General features: G+C 46.1%; 1 pseudogene across 1 annotated transcript in view; it reads right to left on the bottom strand.

Annotated features, from left to right (window-relative positions):
• Positions 1-2,572: 2,572 nt before the first annotated feature.
• The window catches only part of LOC311516810 (GTPase IMAP family member 1 pseudogene), a 97,269-nt pseudogene continuing 84,539 nt past the window's right edge, over positions 2,573-15,302 (bottom strand). The window contains exons 2-3 of the transcript XR_014714669.1: positions 10,663-11,213; positions 2,573-2,596 (exon numbers count right to left, since the gene is read on the bottom strand). The product of XR_014714669.1 is annotated as a GTPase IMAP family member 1 pseudogene (transcript). The remainder of the gene's footprint in view (positions 2,597-10,662; positions 11,214-15,302) is intronic.

Here is a 15,302-nt window from a genome sequence, read left to right on the forward strand (position 1 = left end):
GGATGGAGCAGGGCACGGTGGGAATGCAATGTAGAGGCGCACACTGTCTCAGCTCCTATCTTGAGGCAAGGTCAAGCAACCAGTCAGGAGGGGCAAGAGGGATTAGGGGGTGGTACAACACACTAAAAGACCAGAGAAATGCCTGCCCCTGACTGGAGTATAACCTCACGCCTGACTCCTCCCGTGGGGTACAAAAGAGGTGGGACAAAGACCCCAATTCACGACTTTCCAGAACAGAACATGACCAGAAGTGGTAAGGGGTGTGACTAGGGGTGTACAGTACAGGTATATTTGAGCCTGCTAAGAAGGAGGAGGGGGGAGTGGGAAGGGGAATGGTAATGGGGCAGTTGGGAGTTGGGAACAGGGGAAGTGGGCCATGGGGTAAAGGCCTGTGGTGTCAGAGCTGGGAACAGACTCAATCAGCGTATAGAGATAAGCCCGACAGGTGTGAAGGGCTTCAGAATATGCTTGCTTGGAAACTAAACCCCAATAAACATTGCATTGTCTGCACTTGGACTTCTGGTCTTTTGCTGCTTGCTGTCTGCATGAGAAGAACCAGGGGAGGGGGTGAGGGAAAGCCCTCCGATAGCAAGCAGTCAGAGCAGCTGCTTTACTAAGGGCCATGTGTCTTGTGTCAGTTGTAAGAAGCAGAGCTTAGGAGCAGAAAGCAGGCTGTGTTCCCTAACGCCGAAGCATTTTTGCAGCAGGTTAGTTATACTGTTAACCATCTCCCAGGGAAGCATGGGCAATGCTAATGATAGCAAGGAGAAATTGGGAGGGAAAAATAACTTCTTCTATTTTAATTGTATGCATTGAATGTTTTGATTGTAGCCAAATGGTTCTAGTGACTTTCTCAACCAGTCTGATTCTCCAACTCTTCTTTAAATGTAGTAATGGGGAAAGAGTCATTTATATTTTGTTATTCTCCGTTTTTGTATTTTCTTGTGACCGTTTTTTAAAAAATCTATAGACTTAACCTACTGGTTGGTTAATCCGTTAGCTGACTGGCTAGCAGTGATTTCAGCGGAGGAAGAGGAAGAGTCTATGTGGATTCCAGCGGAAGATTCTGTTTGAGACTCAGCAGACTGTACAGATTTGGTGATCAAAGACTCCAGCTGAGACTTAGATGAACTAAACCTAAGCTTTTGGGGCTCTCAGTTTCTTCTCACTGTGTGTTTCTGTGGGGACTGAACGGTTCAGATTTTAATTTGTTTTCTGAAGATAATGTCTGTGGGTTATAAAATAGTCGTGCTGTAAAAATTAGTATTATTTGTTTCTTCATCAAAAGATTTTATAAAGTTATTTAATTAAATTAATTTCTTTAGTTCCTTTTGGGACTTGAATGTGGGAAGGTTGACCCTGTGCAATCCTTGCTGAAAATCCTGAGACTGAACTCTGGGTCTACAGCTACTATTCTGTAGGAGTTGGAGTTTCTTTTAGGCACTGGAGAAGGGCAATGAAATGAACTCTAGCCCACCCAAAGGTTACATATGCATGCATCATTTTTGTATCTGAAGTTAGGAATATTGACTATGTATCTGTATTTCAAATGTGCTACTTTGGGTGACACCCACAGCTAACCCTTCAGGTACAGCAAAGAAAAAGTCAGACAGGGCTGATGGCCCATCTGCAAGGACAATGGACTGTGAAAGAGCGTAGTCTTCCTGTTGACACTCTAACAGCCTCTGCCTCATAGCGGCCGTGACACTACAGATGCAAGTGACCATGTCACCTGGTCCTAAACTCCATCTTGAACTGCTGGTATTTTTCCTCTAGCAAGAGTGAGGATCAAACAGGGAAACAAAGAGTTTCCATTTTATGGAAATCCTTTCTATTTCTTTGGCTGTAGTATATTATTTCTACTTTTCTTAACTGATAAATTCTGCAACAGAGGGAGGAATATGTCATAGGGTATGTCTTCACTACGAAATTAGGTCGAATTTACAGAAGTCGGTTTTGTAGAAAGCGGTTTTATACAGTTGATTGTGTGTGTCCCCACACAAATGCTCTAAGTGCATGTAGTCAGCGGAGTGTGTCCACAGTACCGAGGCAATCATCGACTTCCGGAGTGTTGCACTGTTGGTAGCTATCCCACAGTTCCCGCAGTCTCCGCCACCCATCTGAATTCTGGGTAGAAATCCCAGTGCCTGATGGGGCTAAAACATTGTCGCGGGTGGTTCTAGGTACATATCGTCAGGCCCCCGTTCCTTCCCTCCCTCCGTGAAAGCAAGGGCAGACAATCGTTTTGCACCTTTTTTCTTGAGTTACCTGTGCAGATGCCATACCATAGCAAGAATGGAGCCCGCTCAGCTCACGGTCACTGTATGTCTCCTAGGTGCTGGCAGACGTGGGACTGCATTGCTACACAGCAGCAGTTTATTGCCTTTTGGCAGCAGACAGTGCAGTATGACTGGTAGCCGTCATCGACGTAGTCCTGGGTGTTCTTTTAATTGGGCACCTGGGCAAACATGGGAGTGACTCAGCCAGGTCATTTCCCTTGTTTTGTCTTGTGGCGATTGAGTCCTACCGGCAGTGCACTGTCTTTTAACCTCCAGCCAGCAGAAGATGATGGCTAGTTGTCATACTGCGCGATCTTCTGCCGAGCACCCAGGAGATGATGACGGCCAGTGGTCGTACTGCACAGTCTGCTGCCAGCAAGATGTATAAAGATAGATGAAGTGGCTCAAAACAAGAAATAGACCAGATTTGTTTTGTATTCATTTTCTCCTCCTTCCCTCTGTGAAATCAACAGCCTGCCAAACCCAGTTTTGAGTTCTATCCTTGAGGTTTTGAGTTCTATCCTTGAGGGGGCCATTCAGTTTCTCGCAAAGCCACCCCCTTTGTTGATTTTAATTTCCTGTAAGCCAACCCTGTAAGCCATGTTGTCAGTCACCCCTCCCTCCGTCAGGGCAACGGCAGACAATCGTTCCACGCTTTATTTCTGTGCAGACGCCATACGACAGCAAGCATGGAGCCCGCTCAGCTCACTTTGGCAATTAGGAGCACATTAAACACCACATGCGTTATCCAGCAGTACATGCAGCACTGGAACCTGGCAAAGCGATACCGGGCGAGTAGGTGACATCAGCGGGGTAATGTGAGTGATGAGGACATGGACACTGCCTTCTCTCAAAGCAGGGGCCCTGGCAATGTGGGCATCATGGTGCTAATGGGCCAGGTTCATGCGGTGGAACGCCAATTCTGGGCTCGGGAAACAAGCACATAGAATCATAGAATCATAGAATATCAGGGTTGGAAGGGACCTCAGGAGGTCATCTAGTCCAATCCCCTGCTCAAAGCAGGACCAATCCCCAATTAAATCATCCCAGCCAGGGCTTTGTCAAGCCTGACCTTAAAAACTTCTAAGGAAGGAGATTCTACCACCTCCCTAGGTAACGCATTCCAGTGTTTCACCACCCTCTTAGTGAAAAAGTTTTTCCTAATATCCAACCTAAACCTCCCCCACTTCAACTTGAGACCATTACTCTTCGTTCTGTCCTCTTCTACCACTGAGAATAGTCTAGAACCATCCTCTCTGGAACCACCTCTCAGGTAGTTGAAAGCAGCTATCAAATCCCCCCTCATTCTTCTCTTCTGCAGACTAAACAATCCCAGTTCCCTCAGCCTCTCCTCATACGTCATGTGTTCCAGACCCCTAATCATTTTTGTTGCCCTTCACTGGACTCTCTCCAGTTTATTGCCCTTCGCTGGACTCTCTCCCACAGACTGGTGGGACCGCATAGTGTTGCAGATCTGGGACGATTCCCAGTGGTTGCAAAATTTTTGCATGCGTAAGGGCACTTTTATGGAACTTTGTGACTTGCTTTCCACTGCCCTGAGGTGCAAGAATACCAAGATGAGAGCAGCCCTCACAGTTGAGAAGTGAGTGGCAATAGCCCTGTGGAAGCTTGCAACGCCAGACAGCTACCGGTCAGTCGGGAATCAATTTGGAGTGGGCAAATCTACTGTGGGGGCTGCTGTGATGCAAGTAGCCAACGCAATCAAAGATCTGCTGATATCAAGGGTAGTGACCCTGGGAAATGTGCAGGTCATAGTGGATGGCTTTGCTGCAATGGGATTCCCTAACTGTGGTGGGGCCATAGACGGAACCCATATCCCTATCTTGGCACTGGAGTACCAAGCCAGAGAGTACATAAACCACAAGGGGTACTTTTCAATAGTGCTGAAAGCACTGGTGGATCAGAAGGGACGTTTCACCAACATCAGTGTGGGATGGCCGGGAAAGGTACATGACGCTCGCATCTTCAGGAACTCTGGTCTGTTTCAAAAGCTGCAAGAAGGGACTTTATTCCCAGACCAGAAAATAACTGTTGGGGATGTTGAAATGCCTATAGTTATCCTTGGGGACCCAGCCTACCCCTTAATGCCAGGGCTCATGAAGCCATACACAGGTAGCCTGGACAGTAATCAGGAGCTGTTCAACTACAGGCTGAGCAAGTGCAGAATGGTGGTAGAATGTGCATTTGGACATTTAAAAGTGCGCTGGCGCAGTTTACTGACTCGGTTAGACCTCAGCGAAACCAATATTCCCACTGTTATTACTGCTTGCTGTGCGCGCCACAATATCTGTGAGAGTAAGGGGAGATGTTTATGGCGGGCAGGAGGTTGAGGCAAATCGCCTGGCTGCTGGTTTCGCACAGCCAGACACCAGGGCAGTTAGAAGAGCACAGGAGGGCGTGGTGCATATCAGAGAAGCTTTGAAAAACAGTTTCATGACTGGAAGGGCTACGGTGTGAAAGTTCTGTTTGTTTCTCCATGATGAAACCCACCGTCCCTTGGTTCACTCTACTTCCCTGTAAGCTAACCACCCTCCCCTCCTCCCTTCGATCACCACTGTCAGAGGCAATAAAGTCATTGTTGCTTCACATTCATGCATTCTTTATTCATTCATCACACAAATAGGGGAATAACTACCAAGGTACCCCAGGAGCGGTGATGGAGGAGAGAAGCACCAGGAGGGGTGGTGGAGTAGGGAAGGACAAGGCCACACAGCACTATGAAAGTTTAAAACTTTAGAACTTATTGAATGCCAGCCTTCTGTTGCTTGGGCAATCCTCTGGGGTGGAGTGGCCGGAGGCCCCCCCACCGCGTTCTTGGGCGTCTGAGTGAGGAGGCTATGGAACTTGGGGAGAAGGGCGGTTGGTTCCACAGGGGCTGTAGCGGCGGTCTGTGCTCCTGCTGCCTTTCCTGCAGGTCAACCATACGCTGGAGCATACTGGTTTGATCCTCCAGCAGCCTCAGCATTGAATCCTGCCTCCTCTCATCACGCTGCCACCACATTTGAGCTTCAGCTCTCTCTTCAGCCCACCACTTACTCTCTTCAGCCTGCCACCTCTCCTCCCGGTCATATTGTGCTTTCCTGCACTCTGACATTGTCTCCCTCCATGTAGTCGTCTGTGCTATGTCAGTGTGGGAGGACACCATGAGCTCAGAGAACATTTCTTCATGAGTGCGTTTTTTTCGCCCTCTAATCTTCACTAGCCTCTGGGAAAGAGAAGATTCTGTGATCATTGAAACACATGCAGCTGGTGGAGAAAAAAAAGAGGCAGTAGTATTTAAAAAGACACATTTTCTAGAACAATGGGTACACTCTTTCATGGTAAACCTTGCTGTTAACATTACATACATAGCACATGTGCTTTCGTTCCAAGGTCGCATTTTGCCTCCCCCCACCACGTGGCTACCCCCCCTCCCCCTGGCTAACAGCGGGGAACATTTCTGTTCAGCCACAGGCAAACAGCCCAGCAGGAACAGGCACCTCTGAATGTCCCCTTGAGAAAAGCACCCTATTTCAATGAAGTGACCATGAATGATATCACTCTCCTGAGGATAACACAGAGAGATAAAGAACGGATGTTGTTTGAATGCCAGCAAACATACACTGCAATGCTTTGTTCTACAATGATTCCCGAGTATGTGCTACTGGCCTGGAGTGGTAAAGTGTCCTACCATGGTGGACGGAATAAGGCTGCCCTCCCCAGAAACCTTTTGCAAAGGCTTTGGGAGTACATCCAGGAGAGCTGCAAATGCCAGTGCAAATTAATCATTAAACATGCTTGCTTTTAAACCATGTATATTATTTTAAAAGGTACACTCACCAGAGGTCCCTTCTCCGCCTGGCGGGTCCGGGAGGCAGTCTTGGGTGGGTCCGGGGGGGCATTGCCTCCAGGTCCAGGGTGAGAAACTATTCCTGGCTGTCGGGAAAACCGGTTTCGCCGCTTGCTTGCTGTGAGCTATCTTCAACTTCATCATCATCATCTTCCTCGTCCCCAAAACCTGCTTCTGTGCTGCCTCCATCTCCATTGAAGGAGTCAAACAACATGGCTGGAGTAGTGGTGGCTGAACCCACTAAAATGGCATGCAGCTCATCATAGAAGCGGCATGTTTGGGGCTCTGACCCGGAGAGGCCGTTCGCCTCTCTGTTTTTCTGGTAGGCTTGCCTCAGCTCCTTAAGTTTCACGCGGCATTGCTTCTGGTCCCTGTTATGTCCTCTGTCCTTCATGCCCTGGAGATTTTGACAAATGTTTTGGCATTTTGAAAACTGGAATGGAGTTCTGATAGCACAGATTCCTCTCCCCATACAGCGATCAGATCCTGTACCTCCCGTTTGGTCCATGGTGGAGCTCTTTTGTGATTCTGGGAGTCCATCATGGTCACCTCTGCTGATGAGCTCTGCACTCACCTGCAGCTTGCCACGCTGGCCAAATGGGAAATGAAATTCAAAAGTTTGCGGGTCTTTTCCTGTCTACCTGGCCAGTGCATCTGAGTTGAGAGTGCTGTCCAGAGCGGTCACAATGGAGCACTGTGGGATAGCTCCCAGAGGCCAATACCGTCTAATTGCTTCCACAGTACCCCAAATTCGACCCGGCAAGGCTGATTTCAATGCTAATCCCCTTGTCGGGGGTGGAGTAAGGAAATCAATTTTAAGAGCCCTTTAAGTTGGGAAAAAGGGCTTCATCATGTGGGTGGGTGCAGGGTTAAATCGATTTAATGCTGCTAAATTCGACCTCAACTTCTAGTGTAGACCAGGGCTAAGTCACCTGGCCTCCACCTATTGCTTTGTTCTCCAACACGACTGTCTGGCTCTTTCAGAGAATGGGCATTGGTCATCAGTTGCCAGGATACAGAGTGTCAGGAATTACCTGGGACCAGGAAACCATATGGCAGTCACACCAGCCCTCTAGGCGGTCTCTGTAATGATTACACACCCTTGGCCCACCACCTAGAAACTTGAGTAACACATAAGGGAAAGTGAGTTAATTTGCAAACATCTAGCAGATAATAAGGTGACAAGTAATAGCATGGATTTGTCAAGAGCAAATCATGTCAAACCAACCTGATAGCTTTCCTTGACAGGGTAACAAGCCTTGTGGATAGAGGATAAGCTCTAGATATGGTATATCTAGACTTTAGTAAGGCTTTTGATACTGTCTCACATGACATTCTCATTGAAAACTAGGGAAATACAACTTAGATGGAGTTACTATAAGGTGGGTGCATAACTGGTTGGAAAACCATTCCCAGAGAGTAGTTATCAGTGGTTCACAGTCATGCTGGAAGGGCATAACTAGTAGGGTCCTACAGGGATCAATTCTGGATCTGGTTCTGTTCAATATCTTCATCAATGATTCAGATAAAGGCATAGATAATTTGCTTATAAAGTTTGTGGATGATACCAAGCTGGGGGATGTTGTAAATGCTTTGGAGGACAGGATTAAAATTCAAAGTGATCTGGACAAACTGGAGAAATGGTCTGAGGTAAATAGGATGAAATTCAGTAAGAAGAAATACAAAGTCCTCCACTTAGGAAGGAACAATCAGTTGCACACACACAAAATGTGGAATGACTGCCTAGGAAGGAGTATTGCAGAAAGGGATCTGGGGGTCATAGTGGACCACTAGCTAAATATGAGTCAACAGTGTAATACTGTTGCAAAAAAGCAAACATAATCCTGGTATGTATTAGCAGGAGTGTTGTAAGCAAGAAACAAGAAGTAATTCTTCCCTTCTACTCTGTGCTGATTAGGCCTCAACTGGAGTATTGTGTCCAGTTCTGGATGCCCCATTTCAGGAAAGATGTGGCCAAATTGGAGAGAGTCCAGAGAAGAGCAACAAAAATGATTAAAGGTCTAGAAAGGTCTATGTGGGAAGATAGAAAGAATTGGGATTGTTTAGTATGGAAAAGAGAACACTGAGGGGAGGACAAGATAACAATTTTAAATTACATAAAAGGTTGTTACAAGAAGGAGGGAGACAAATTGTTATCCTTAACCTCTGAGGATAGGACAATAAACAATGGGCGTAAATTGCAGCAAGGGAGGTTTAGGTTGGATATTAGAAAAAAAACTTCAGGGTAGTTAAGCATTGGAATAAATTGCCTAGGGAGGTTGTGGAATCTCTATTTATGGAGATTTTTAATAGCAGCTTAGACAAACACCTGTCATGCATGGATGATCTACATAGCACTTAGTCATGTCTTGAATGCACAGGACTAGACTAAAAGACCTCTTGAAGTCCCTTCCAGTCCTTTGATTTTATGATTCTGTGAAACGATGTATGTTCATGAGCAGATTCAAGTTTTTGTTGTGATCTTTTTGGACATTTTGGACTGAACTAAGTAGTTAACTGGTGTTCAGCAGCATTCTCAAAGGAGAAACATGAACTTGTTGACAACTTCCCACAGTGCTTCATGGTACTCCCTCCAAACCCTCACTTGAACCTCAATCTCTTTTGCACATGCAGCCACCAACAAGTCACAAGTTGTACATCTCTCTGATCCATCCACCTCTCCAATAAAACAGACTCAGACTGCTTGAACTAATGTCTCCAGACACCCAAGGCGGCAATGTGTCCTTCCCTCAACAATACCATTCTCTTGTCTCCCCAGCAGCCATGCTGCCAATCATGTCCCTTCCTTCCCACACTTCTACCTCATTCTCTTACGCACCCATTCATCCCCAGCCTATGGCCATGGGTCATCAATCATAGAATCATAGAATATCAGGGTTGGAAGGGACCTCAGGAGGTCATCTAGTCCAACCCCCTGCTCAAAAGCAGGACCCATCCCCAATTAAATCATCCCAGCCAGGGCTTTGTCAAGCCTGACCTTAAAAACTTCTAAGGAAGGAGATTCCAATGAAGTGACCAACATGGGAGGTCTTCAGACAAGTTTCCCCCTGAATTGGCATGTTATAGTGAAGCTCCTGACAGCAAGTTATACTGCATCCTTCACTCGTCAGCAAAACTGTGGCCCAGTCATTATGCATATTTTAAAATTTATTCAGTACCTGTGACTGTGTAGGGAAGCAGCCATCAGCGTCTGGTCAGCATCTTTTAAAGTCACTGTGCAGTAACAGGACTTCGGTGTGTGTGGAGCGTTATTTCTTACATGCACAAAGCAGGGGTCTTCTGGATCATAACCATGTTGGGCTTCCTATGGAGAACTGTGGGAATGTTGGTGCTACTGTTGGCATTCTTGCTTTGCCTCATCCATCCTTCTACTTGCCCAGACATTTTGCAGGGTGATGAGACAGTCTCCCCTCCTTCTGAGCCAGTTTGCTAGTGTTTACCCTTTAATCCCCTGAGTATATGCATGACTATGAATATACTACATATGGTTTTACACAGTCAAATCAAAGCCATGCTGAAACCCTTGCTGGCACATCAGGCAAACTAGAAGGGTTTGATTCCTGGCATCAGTGAAGAAATACTCCCACCCCCATGACAGCAGAGCATTCTCTGGGAGGGGCTCTGAGCTTTGGAATGTCACCTTCTGCACGCTGGTCTGACACAGCCTGACGCTGCTCACCTTCTGCACACCCTGCAAAGTTCACATTCTAAAAGACGGAAGCAGTTGTAGGGGGCGGCTCTATTGGGAAGAGAGTCTGGTGTGAGGGGAGAGTTTAAATCTACACTGGGCGTGCTGACTCTTCATCGCTATAAATTACGTATTGTTTGAAATGACCAAAATTTGATACAATGAGATTTTAATGGAAATGCCGCCATGTTTATTATATTGCCATCATTTGGTTTTCCGTAAAAAAGTACAGATTTGACACATCTGTATACAATCTCTTGCGTGAAGTTATTGTAAAACAAATCTAAATGACTTCATCTAATCATAATTTGCATGTTTGTCTTTTGCTGTACTCGTGGTAAGAAGCTGAGCTATAGAACATAGGAAGCTGTAGGATTAGAATGAAGAGAAATTCTGTCCATGATTATTAATAAACTACATTTCAACTCCAAGAGGAAAACAGATAGGAAACTGAGTTATCATCATTAACCAAACCAGTAATTATACAATGAAAGAATGCACCTCCATCCTCTCCTACATATAGCACATCCTATCCTACATATAGCATATATCACAAATATCACAGGTCTCCATAGATAAACTGGAATTATATGACAACATACTTTCCTAATTCTGTTTAATACCCAGTGATGCTCAGCTTCTGCTATGTCTTTTTGGTTTGTGATGTGCTGTTTCACTTTTTCTCCAAAGTTTCTGCATTTGTCTTCAAAGTTTCCATTATCATAACTGAGCATCACCTCTGCCTTGAAATATAATTCACTAGTATAATATGAGTTTCCGTTCTCCCACACCATTCTCTCAGCTATTTCTATCAGCTTACTAACCTGCTCTTTCTGTTCTGCTCCAGTTGCTTTGTTATTGAAAGCACAGTATCGGTCCCCACACTTTTGAATCAGCGTCTGGAGATCTCTGTTATCCGAGTGTCTCACATAGTCACTCAGTGAACCATCCCCTAAATCTTCTTTTCGGGTGAACAAGACGATCATGTACCTCATGGCCTCAACTCCAAAAATCTCCTCTACTCTCCTCACCGCGTCCTTGTCTTCTTCAGTGTAACGGCCCAGCTGGGTCACCAGCACCAGAGCGTGCGGGCCTGGGACAGAGAGCGCGATACAGCGACTGATCTCTTGGTAAGTGTCTGTGCTACAGATCTTTGGATCAAAAATTGCAGGAGTATCAAGCACTCGAACTGTCTTCCCATTCCAGATCCTACTGCCAGCTTTACAAATCTTAGTTACTGTCTGTGCTCCCAGTATGGATGCAAACACTCTCTCACCAAGGATGGTGTTTCCTGTTGCACTTTTCCCAGCTCCTGTTTTACCTACAAGGACGATTCTCAGTTCTGATTCCCCGTATTGGCTGTGGTAACACGAATCTGTTCAGAACAAAAATAGTAATGTCACTTCAGAGATAACAAAGTTCAGCCATGGGGGAGAGATTGATGTTTTGACATTACAGCAACGACAGGGATTTTTTGGGTGCAATCTTGCCTCCCGCTGCTTTGCTGTGTGGCCTCCCTGTGTCTCAGTACCACCACCCCGTAATGGAGTCGCAGTACTGCTATAGTTAGGGCTGAGAATCACTTATTGTTTAAAGGATGACTTTTCTAAATCCTCTAAAACCTGCTTGGATTGTCTCCACATTTGCTGTGCCTCCTGGAGATCTAGGGCAGGGTCATTGATCTACATTTGGGGTAATTTGAGCCAGGAGTTCCTGACAGAAAGCCCCCCTAAAAATATCATGTGACATCAACACTTTTTGATTCTTCTAAGATTTGTTTTGCCTGCAGCTGGGGCTCCGACTGTGATGCTGATCCTCCCTAAACGGGGATATAACCCATTCAAGATTGATCTCGGCTAGTGCACCCACCCAGGTCTCCTTTGGGGAAGGAATACTGAACCAGCTATTGTGGCTAAAGTGTAGAACTCCAATAGGGGTTGACTCAAACTGATGCTCTCGAGAGAGTGAAATGGGCATGTGCGGCAGCAATGGGGCTCTGTTGCAAGCCAGAAGCTTGCAGGCTCTGTAGTCACTGCAGCTTGATGGCTCCAGGTGACATGCTGTGGTCATTGAATCTGAACACTTCTGGTTTAAGAAGATATTTTAAAGTGCTCTAAAATCCATGTGCAGACTCCAATTTTAGGGCATGTTTTTGCAGCAAAATTAAGTTGACCTAACTTACATTGGCATAAGCGGCTACAGTAATTAGATCTCTTGTGCGTGTCTATACTTAGCCCCTTGTGTTGGCGATGTACGTCCTCACTAAGAGCGCTTGCACCAAGTGAACTGTCAGTGAGGGGCATTGTGGGATGGATTCCGAAAGCCAACAACAGTCAATGTGAGCAAAGCAGCTTCTACACTGATACTGCATCAACCTAACTACGTCGATTTTGACTCTACGCTGCTCATGGAGGTGGAGTTATTAAATCAGTGTAGTGGGAGAGTTTCTATCAGTGAGAGTGAAATGTTAGTGTAGACACTTACAGAATTAGTCGACGTAAGATGCCTTGCATCAACCTAACTCTAATGTAGACCAGGGCTTACTTTGGAAGTTTTGTAAAGGAAAACAGCATTGATTTACTAGAGGGAAGATAAAAGATTCTGGAGACCAGTTAGGCTCATACAATCATGACTCATGCTCCTCACCTGATTCTGAAAGGGCCAGGGTTCTGTGGCTGGAAGGAGCTGACGCAGGCCAGAACAATGGAGGAGAGAGACAATTTTCAAAAGAGGATATACAAATGCCCACAACTATGCATAGCCACCCATTAGCATTTCATTATCATAAGGAAATAGTCATATGTTAGTGATGTCTTCATGATCAGGGAACTGCTTGGAACCCAAAGAGAGTTGTTTCCAGAGATGTGTTCAGTGTCCTACAACACACACACATATATACACAAAGACACAGCTTGATGCACCAGGTGCTGGAAGTGCTGTGTAACAACCTCAGGGTAAGGATGGGTCTGAACTAGTGGGGTGGAAAGAAAGGGGAGAAAATTCAGTTTGTTTTTTAATTTTAAATTTTTGAAACATTCCAACCAGGTCTTGTCTGGCCAGCACAAGAGCAGAAGGAACAAGAAGAGAAGGGGAACCTCTCGGAGGATGATATTCCTGTATGAGACTTATAGGCTTTAAGACCTGAAGGGACCATCACAATCATTTAGTCTGACTTCCTGCACATTGCAGGCAACAGACCTCATCATCCACTCTCCAGTTTAAACCTACAAGTGATGCAGGTCCCATGCTGCAGAGGAAGGCTAAAAACCCACCAGGGTCTCTGCCAATCTGACCTGGGGGAACGTTCCTTCCTGACCCCAAATATGGCGATCAGTTGGCCCCTGAACATGTCAGCAAGACCCACTGGCCGGACAACTGGAAAAGAATTCACTGTAGTAACTCAGAGCTTTCCCCATCTAGTACCCCATCTCCGGCCATTGGGGATCATAGAATCATAGAATATCAGGGTTGGAAGGGACCCCAGAAGGTCATCTAGTCCAACCCCCTGCTCGAAGCAGGACCAATTCCCAGTTAAATCATCATTGTTCATTTTGGTCAGGTACCAGCGAGGTTATCCTAGCTTCTTAACCCTTTACAGGTGAAAGGGTATTTCCTCTGGCCAGGAGGAATTTTAAAGGGGTTTACCCTTCCCTTTAATATTATGACATGCCCCCCAAATCACAGATAGGGTGAAACGCTGGCTGGGATTTCTTCCTGGAGCTCTAGGAGAAAACAGAGTTAATCAGACACATGCACTTCTAAATATACTACCAAGAATATAAAGACTAACAATCTTTTCCACATCTCAAGGACAATTTTAACCAGTTGATTCTGGGAAACTTTCACGGGAGAGTGCATCAGCCATTTTGTTAGAAGCTCTTGAGATGTGTTGGAGACCTAAACTCCACCGAATAAATTTTTTGTTAATTCCCATGGCGGTATGAAGCCACTGTAGCGCAGCATGGTCTGTTTGCAGGTGGAAATGCCACTTTCCCTCTCAGACAGTTTTTTGCTGAGAAACACTACAGGGTGGAATTCTTGATCTGGTCTTTTCTGCATTAAAACTGCTCCCACACCACGCTCGGATGCATCTGTGGTTACTAGGAATGGTTTGTCAAAGTCTGGGGCCCTTAGTACAGGGTCAGACATGAGTGTCGCTTTAAGCTGGTAAACGCCTTCTGACACTCTTCGGTCCACTGAACGGCATTTGGTTGTTTCTTTTTGGTTAGGTCTGTCAGTGGGGCGGCAATCTGGCTGTATTGTGGTACAAATCGTCTGTAATAACCAGCCAAACCAAAGAAGGATTGAACCTGTTTCTTTGACTTTGGGACAGGCCATTTTTGGATAGCATCCACTTTGGCCTGTAGGGGGTTGATAGTTGGGAGGGATAGCTCAGGGGGGGAGGGATAGCTCAGTGGTTTGAGCATTGGCCTGCTAAACCCAGGTTGTGAGTTCAATCCTTGAGGGGGCCATTTAGGGATCTGGGGCAAAAATTGGGGATTGGTCCTGCTTTGAGCAGGGGGTTGGACTAGATGACCTCCTGAGGTCCCTTCCAACCCTGATATTCTATGATTCTATGATTCTATATATTCCTTGACCCACCTGGTATCCAAGGGAAGTCACTCTGTTTAGGCCTATTTGACACTTCATAGCCTTAACAGTTAGTTCTGCCTCCCTTATGCGCCCAAAGACTTTTTGTAGATGTTCCAGGTGTTCTGCCCAGGAATCCGAAAATATGGCCACATCGTCAAGGTGGGCGACTGCATATTCTCCTAATCCCACTAGGAGACCATCTACAAGTCTTTGGAAGGTGGCGGGTGCATTTCGCAGCCCAAAAGGGAGTACATTAAATTCATACAGCCCGACATGGGTGGTGAAGACTGACCTTTCCTTGGCGGATTCATCTAGCGGTACCTGCCAGTACCCCTTGGTTAAATCCAAGGTAGAGATGAACTGGGCCTGTCCCAGTTTCTCTAATAGTTCATCTGTGCGTGGCATTGGATAGTTGTCTGGGTGAATTACGGCATTTAGCTTACGGTAGTCCACGCAAAAACGTATTTCCCTATCTGGTTTGGGAACTAGAACCACTGGAGATGCCCATGCACTTCCAGAGGGGTGGATTACACCCACCTGTAACATATCCTGGATCTCCCGTTCTACAGCAGTTTTAGCTTGAGGAGACACCTGGTAAAGTTGGACTTTAATTGTGTGAACATTACCTGTGTCAATGGAGTGGTATGCCCGTTCAGTCAGTCCTGGGGTGGCTGAGAATGTCAGCGTGTAGCTAGTGCACAGCTCCTGGATCTGCTGTCGCTGTATACGCCCAAGGGTCATGGAGAGGTTCACCTCTTCCACACCACCAGCACTTTTCCTTTCGTAGTAGACACCTTCAGGCCACTCAGCGTCATCTCCTCCCTGGGCTGTAAACTGACAAATCTTTAATTCTCAGGAATAAAAGGGCTTT

This window comes from Lepidochelys olivacea (genome assembly GCF_965140295.1).
Source record: "Lepidochelys olivacea isolate rLepOli2 genome assembly, chromosome: 2".
Classification (NCBI taxonomy): Eukaryota; Metazoa; Chordata; order Testudines; family Cheloniidae; genus Lepidochelys; species Lepidochelys olivacea.